The sequence below is a fragment of the Lepisma saccharinum genome, chromosome 7 (assembly GCF_977018435.1).
Source record: "Lepisma saccharinum chromosome 7, izLepSacc3.1, whole genome shotgun sequence".
Classification (NCBI taxonomy): Eukaryota; Metazoa; Arthropoda; class Insecta; order Zygentoma; family Lepismatidae; genus Lepisma; species Lepisma saccharinum.
This window is the reverse complement of record NC_139235.1, coordinates 52672403-52679975: the sequence shown is the minus strand read 5'-3', so window position 1 is coordinate 52679975 and position 7573 is coordinate 52672403. Positions and strand designations below refer to the sequence as shown.

At 39.2% G+C, this 7573-nt stretch overlaps 1 non-coding gene across 1 annotated transcript; it reads left to right on the top strand.

The window, feature by feature from the left end:
- Nucleotides 1-1400: 1400 nt before the first annotated feature.
- TRNAA-UGC (transfer RNA alanine (anticodon UGC)) lies at nt 1401-1475 on the top strand. Its single transcript has one exon. It is a non-coding gene; the product is annotated as a tRNA-Ala (tRNA).
- The last annotated feature ends 6098 nt before the right edge of the window (nt 1476-7573 follow it).

The following is a 7573-nucleotide window of genomic DNA, read 5'->3' as shown; positions in this document are numbered from 1 at the left end:
ACTTTGTTGAAGAGTTTGTTTCATGTTCTAAGATTAATCTTTCATATTAATATGATACTTTTGGAGGTTAAGGTTTTAATTTTCAACCTCAAATTCTCAATCGGTTGTTCGGCGTAGCTATAGGGTAAAAAACAGAAAACTGAGCGGCGCATAATATGATAACGTATTACGCTAAAGTTGCGCCATTTGGGACGCACTACTGTGCTTTCTGTGACATCACCTGTTCTGTTTGGGTCCGTGACATCGATACAAAGATATAACGGCCAAAGAAATTCAAGGCGATAGAAAAAAATCACCAAGAAGAGCTTGAAATGTAATGCATGCACATAAAACAGCACATAAAAATTCGGAAGGAAAAATTTAAATACTTTATTTTTGTTTTCAGCCACTGCCAACTGCCATACATAATCATACAACCATCGAAAAATCCTGTTTTCTAAAAATTGTTACTTTTAGTGCTGTCAGCGTATTTTTATGATCATGTGATCCTGAGCGGCTGTCTCTTGATATGTATTACAGTTCCCGAGAAACAGTTTGTTACTTTGTAACATTGTATATCTGACAATTATAATACAATAAGATGTTAAAGGGCTGTAAGAAGCAACCCTTTCCGAATACATCATAATAATGTCAATCTCTCTTCCACGTAGATCAGCCTCGACTACGTTGTGCAGAAGAAGGACTGCATTCACAGTCAATATAATCCTCTGTGAGGTTTGCGTTATATGTTTGTGATTGTCCCTTCTCCATTTCTAACATTCATTTGCATCCTCGCAATTAGCCAGAAATGGTAGAAATGCGACGTTAAATAAACTAAATCAACTAACAATAAAATGCTATTACAAGGGACGTTATCTAAGTCTCCCCCTCCAATTTCCATGACACTTGGCAGGTGTATAGAGGGGCACAAATGAAGATACACGTGTTTTTGTGTTTCAGCTAAAAAAGAGGGTTATAGGAGGCACCCCCCCCCCTCGAATGTAAAGATGAGGAGAAATTGAAGTGGGAATCTAACCCCGAAAGCACGTAAATATGGCATAGGAAGAAACAGGGGGCATAGGGCCCCTCTATACACCTGCCAAGTTTCATGGAAATCGGAGGGGGACACTTAGATAACCTCCCTTGTTAGTGTAGCATAAATTGCATAAAATATATGTGACGTTTCGAAAGATGGTATTTTGAATTTAGTAATCCCCCTCCCATGCCTTTCATTGCCTCGAATGCAAATATTCCTTACGTTGCTCAACTAACATTTTCCCCTAGGATAGTGAAATGATCCACATTAATGAAGCGACAGAAAAATTCAACGTATAGCTTATTAACGTTAATCTGAGTCGCTTTCCTTTAGTTAATCGTTAATGAGCATTAATGGTGGAATGCTGAAATAAATGATAGAACGGGCCTCCCCTATGGCGCAGTGGTAGCGTCATTGCCTTGCAATCAAGGGGTCCCGGGTTCGATACCCGGTGGAGGCACAAGTTGTTCGGGTCCCACTTTAAACTGTAGGTCCAGTTCCGATTAGCCTTACTGTGCAAAAAGTGGACTTAAAACAACAACTCAAACCAAACCAAATGATAGAACGAACACAATGGCATATCCATGCCTTTCTCAGGATTCTAAATTAGGGCTTCTGGCTTCGTACCACTCCTTCCTGGAGGCAGCAAGATAAAACAAATGAATAAAATACAGTTGATTTGACTAGATTATTATTATGTAGCGTCGCTTTTCTTCCCCTTTTGGCTAGACGAAACTATGGGGATTAGTAATGATACGATAAAATTGATGAGGAGAATCTTCAAAGCAGCACCGAAGAAGCGTCGTAATGCGTTGTGCTAACCTTTCCGCCACGAAGGTCAGCTGCAATAGATTGATCGATTGATTTACTTTATTTTACTTCGTTTTGTGTGTCACTCTTGGCCAATTTTCGACAATAAGGATGATGATGATATGATGAAGTTGTTGAATGGGCAGTCACAAACATCTATGCCCAGGCCGGGATTCGAACCCTGGACCCCTGGCGACGTAGCACATTGTGCTAACCACTCAGCCATGGGGGCCGGTAGCTGCAATAGAGTCGAATTTACTGAATGATTGATTGAGTTAGTTTATTTTACTTCGCTTTTTGCCCCTCTTGGCTAACTTGCGAAGATGGGAATGAGGGATGAAATGTTGAAACTGATGTTGGACATTTACAAACAACCAAGCCCGAGCGGGATTCGAAGCCGGGACCCCTAGACGGCGGAACTAAAGGAAGATAGAAAACATACAACTGTATTTTAGTCACCATCAAGATTTATACTCCCCCCAAACCCCTCCATGTGTTTAGTGCTTCAGTGTGTTCCTTGATTTAGTGTTGAGTAAATTTACTAAGCGCGCTGAGGAAGTTAACGCCTGGAGTGATGAAATTAACAATATATAGTAACAATAAAATAATAAATAAAAAAGACAGGGTAGGAAGTTTCTTGCCAAGTGTAGTAGGGAACCTTTGTTACAAAAATAAAAAATAAATTTGTGTACGGTTCAAAGAGTTATTGAAAAAAAAATGCTATAGTATCTCAACAAATCTATACTGGAAGCTGGCCGCTCAATCTATTCCGGAAAACGTTTCTAAACCGTTGATGCCAGGTACCTGCGCCTTGATAATTTACTAATACTGTCTTTATCGTATAAATATCGTATGTTAGAACCTCGCCTATAAAAAAACACAGTTCTATAAATTATATATATAAAAAAATCCATTGTCGGTTTTATTTACTGTTTTGCTTTTGACGTCAGTCCACAAAAAAACTTCATCTTCGAATCCAGTTTGTATAACGTTACATGGTGCCTTGTACCCGGGAGTTCCATCTGGTTATTTGTTGAGATAGGATTATTTGTGTGTAAAACATTTGTGTTCCACGTAAGAAAGTGAAGAAAAAAAGCTGTTTGATCGGGTGAGCAGGCTCTTTCGTTGCAGCTCTACGGGATTAAGGGATTAGCGAGCTAGCGATATGTAGGTCAGTGGTACGAACGTGGTTCGAACGTCAATCTCTCCTTGTCAGGACTAGGGATGGCCAGATCCGGATCCGGTTGGTTCCCGGATCCGGATCCGGTACTTTCGGATCCGGATCCGTTTTGCCATCCCACATGCGCTTCTTTGGAAAGTAAGAATGTGTTTATAACATATTGTTACCTGCTAATATACATATATATATAATATACATACATACACATATATATAGTGTGTGTGCGCGATTTGTAATTAATCAATACACTTACAAGGGAGGTCTAAGTCTCTCCCTCCGATTTCCATGAAACTTGGCAGGTGTATAGATGGGCCCAAAGGAAGAAATACGTGTTATTGTGTTTCAGCTAAAAAAAACTGTTTTAGGAGGCAACCCACCCCCCCTCAAATGTCAAGATGAGGAAAAATTGAAGTGGGGATCTGACCCCGAAACCACGTAAATATGGCATAGGAAGAAACAGGGGCATAGGGCCTCTCTATACACCTGCCAAATTTCATGGAAATCGGAGGGGGACACAGGGGTCAGATGATCCCCACGTCAATTTATCCTCACATTGATATTTGAGGCGGGTGTTGCACCCTAAAACAGATTTTTTGCCGAAACAAAAAAAAAAAACACGTATTTCATCTTTTGGGCCCCTCTATACACCTGCGAAGTTTCATGAAAATCGGAGGGGGACACAGGGGTCAGATCCTTACTTCAATTTATTTATTATTATTATTATTTATTATTATTAAAGTAGGGTTACAATTAATCTTACATTTTTTTTACATTGATTCCGAACTACAAAAAAACAGCTTTTTGCCCTACATGAATTAATATACAGTTATGCTATTTGTTTATAAGTATACATAAAATGGAATATTAGAAATTTATATAATTGAAAAATATAAGAAATAGACTAAAATAAACATTTTTTGCAGCTACGTTTTATGAAGGAGGCAATGAGGTGGAATAGGCACAGTGTCAGTATTCATAGATTAATGTCCTAATCTGTTGTTTAAATTTGGCCAAATTTCTCTCCTTTCTGCAATTTACAGGCAGTTGGTTCCACGCTTTACTTGCCAGAGATGACAGGGATTTTGATCCGTATCTTGCCTTGTTACATTTTGGTACTCGGATACTGTTGGTGTTGTTGGATCGCAGATTGGGATAATGTATATTGCTAGATATCATTACTTTGTCCTTTAATAAGTGGTGGTGTTTGTTAATTGCCTGGTGAATTTTTAGTAGAAATGCATATTTTCGTCTGGATTCCAGCGTGGGTAATTGGAGTTCTTCTCTGGTTGCACGTGAGGTCGTGTGCGCTGTATTTCTTATGCTACGAATAGCCCAAATTTGCATTTTCTCTAGTTTCGTGGTGTTATTTCTATTAATCCCATAAAGTACAGAGGAACAGTATTCAAGTAACGGCCTAATAAATGCTTTGTAGAACGCTAATTTCTGGGCAAGGTGTACATATTTGCAGACAAATTGAAACTGCTTGATTCTAGGTGCTGCGCGTGAACACATTCTTTTTACATGTTGTGAAAAGGATAAACTTTTATCTAGGTGCATACCGAGATATTTTAGAGATTCACATGGTTTTATATTGAAATTTCCTATTTTTATGTTGTCAATTAGCGTATTGTTATTATTTTCACTGGACAGTATTAATACTTGCGTCTTAGACTCGTTCACTTTCAACATGTTAGATTGATACCACTCAAGAACTTTGGGCATATTTTCCTCAATATTTGCAATTACTTTTTCTAATTTGCTTGACGCGCAGTACAGGAGACAGTCATCTGCGTACAAATATAATTCAAACCCAAATTCCCTGTCTGCGATGTCATTCACAAACATGTTAAACAGTTTAGGACCTAGAATAGATCCCTGTGGTACACCGAAAGATACATTTAAACTGTTTGAAATCGAGTTGCCTACTTTTGTGTAGATACTCCTATTCCATAAATAACTTTCGATCCAATTGCATGCAAGGGCAGAGAAATTAAATTGCTGATGTAATGTCTGTATTAATAAATTTGGTTGAACACTGTCGAATGCTTTACTGATGTCTAGAGAAATAATGCCAATGTATTGCTTTCCTTTACGATCTAATATATTTCTCCAATTATGTATCAGCTCATGCACGAGTAATTCTGTCGAGCGATTTTTTCTAAAAGCAAACTGTCTATCTGTCAGTAGATTGTTAGAATGTAAGTATTTTTCTAATTGCTTGTCTATTACCTTTTCAAGAATCCTGCTTAATGAGGAAGTTATTGATATGGGGCGATAATTATTTACTTGCGTCGGGGACCCCCCTTTAAATATAGGTGTGACCCTTGCGTGTTTCCAAGTGTTAGGAAAGATTCCGCTTTTTAAGGATGAATTAATTATATCTGTGAGAGGTTCGACAATCCATGGGGCGAGTAGATATATTATGCGATTACTTATTTCGTTGAAATCTGGACCTTTTCTGAGGTTAAGTTTTTGAAGAATTTTCATAACGTCATCACTTGAGACGGGCTTAAAACTGAAGCTGGTTTCTTTATATTTAGCGTCTTTTTCATTTTGTTTGTTACTTTCATTTTTCTTCGCCCTTAAATTGTTAGTGAATGTGTTGGCTATTGACGAGCCGACGTTAGCAAAGTGGTCATTGAGGACGTTCGACACCCTCGCATCTTCCGTAATTGTTTCATTGTTATGTTCAATAGATGCGATGGATTGGCTTTTGCTATCATTTCCAGTTAAGAACTTGAAAATGTTGAATTTGTTATTGCCTGAATATTTATCCGAATAGATCTGCGTACGGATATAATTTCTTTTTGCATTTTTAACTGTTTTTGTTACGTAGTTCCTTATGGTCTTATATTGTTCCCACGTGTAATTATTATTATTTGAACTACGTGCGCGCTTAAACATCCGGTTCTTGAGTGATATCAATCTAAGAAGACCGCCAGTGATCCAGGGACGCTTGTTGGCCCTAACACGAAACGTTTTTATTGGCGCATAGACATCCAGAGCTTCGGTTATTAATGACTGCAAATATGTCACCTTATCGTTTATATCCGGCATCATTGTTGTTTTGTGAAAGGGTAGATAAGAACAATGATCAACGAACTGTTGTACAGGGAAATTTTTAAAAGAACGCTTAGTTACGAGTATTCTTGGAGATCTTTGTGGCCTTAGGTTAATTGAGGTGTATATCAGAAAATGATCGCTTAAATCATGCATTACTACGGCGGATTTATCATGCAATTCTTTCTTGTTGGTAAAAATGTGATCTATGAGACTCTCACTCGTGTCGGTGACGCGTGTCGGTAGGCGAACGAGCTGCTTGTACCCCGCTGATTCCATCGTATCGAAAAATGCATTGTCCGCTGCAGTTGGTTTCATGACGTCGTGATTTGTATCCCCAACGAGAACCGAAGCGTGGCAAGCCGGAAATGACTGCAAAATATTTTCTAGTTTTTCATTAAAAGTGACGGGGGCCTTGGGATGTCTATATACGCATCCTAGAATTAAAGGTTTGTCATTCTGTTTGAGTTTTAAAGACACCCACAATCCTTCAATGTCTACATCTGACACAGAATATATAAGTTCCGATATTACACCTGTTTTTACGTAAACAATAATACCTCCCCCTTGCTTAGGATAGCCTCGATCAAGTCTGTACATTTTGAACCCTTCAATTTCAACATGTCTGTCTGGAATGGAATCATCGAGCCAAGTCTCGGTGATTGCAACGCATGTGAAGTTTATTATATGTGAAGCTGCGATTTCGTCTATTTTGTTCTTTATGCGGTTAATATTGATGTGGCCCACCGTGATATTTTCTGCGTTTGCGGGGAAAGCAAGGTCTTCTACGTGCGGATACAAGTTTGCAAGGAATCTCCGGTTTGCCACGCTCAGCCTGTGTAACGTCACGGGGGGTGGCGGCTCATTGCCAGGCGGGGAGGGAGGAAAACTATTTACAGCCTCAGCATTGTGGTTTCGACCTTGGCCTCGGGGGAAAGGGAGAGAGTGGCCATTCTTGAAAATATCAGGGAACATCTTTCAGGGGTGTCCAACGAACTATCTGGCACTGACACTGCCCGTTGACCTCTTGCCTTCCTACATTTGAAACAACGAAACTCATTATTAATAAAATGATTGAAAAAAATATATAATATATGTGAGACAAAATTAAATTATTTAAAGAAGAAATGTAAAACTAAAAAAAATATAAGATTCAGAAGCACATGATTGAAGTGAGTGAATGATAACGGTGGTTAATATATGCAATGAGTGCCAACCGAGGGCAGAGTTTGTCATTTTCCATAATTGTTTAGGTCATCCAGGCTGTCTATTTTAACTGTGGCGTTATTGTGAAGTGCCAGGATGTTGCCATCGGAAGTCCACACGCGTTGAAAAGTTCCACTATTTCTTACCTGGTGAAACAGCTGCAGGTTTTGCCGGGTGAGGTTTTCCGTGATGGAAACGTGGGGGGCGGAATCCTTCAGGATCTTCTTCTTCTGAAGCACCAACCGACGAGTCCTGTAGGACACGAAACGCACGATCAGCGCCCTGCTCCTCCCGTCGCGCCG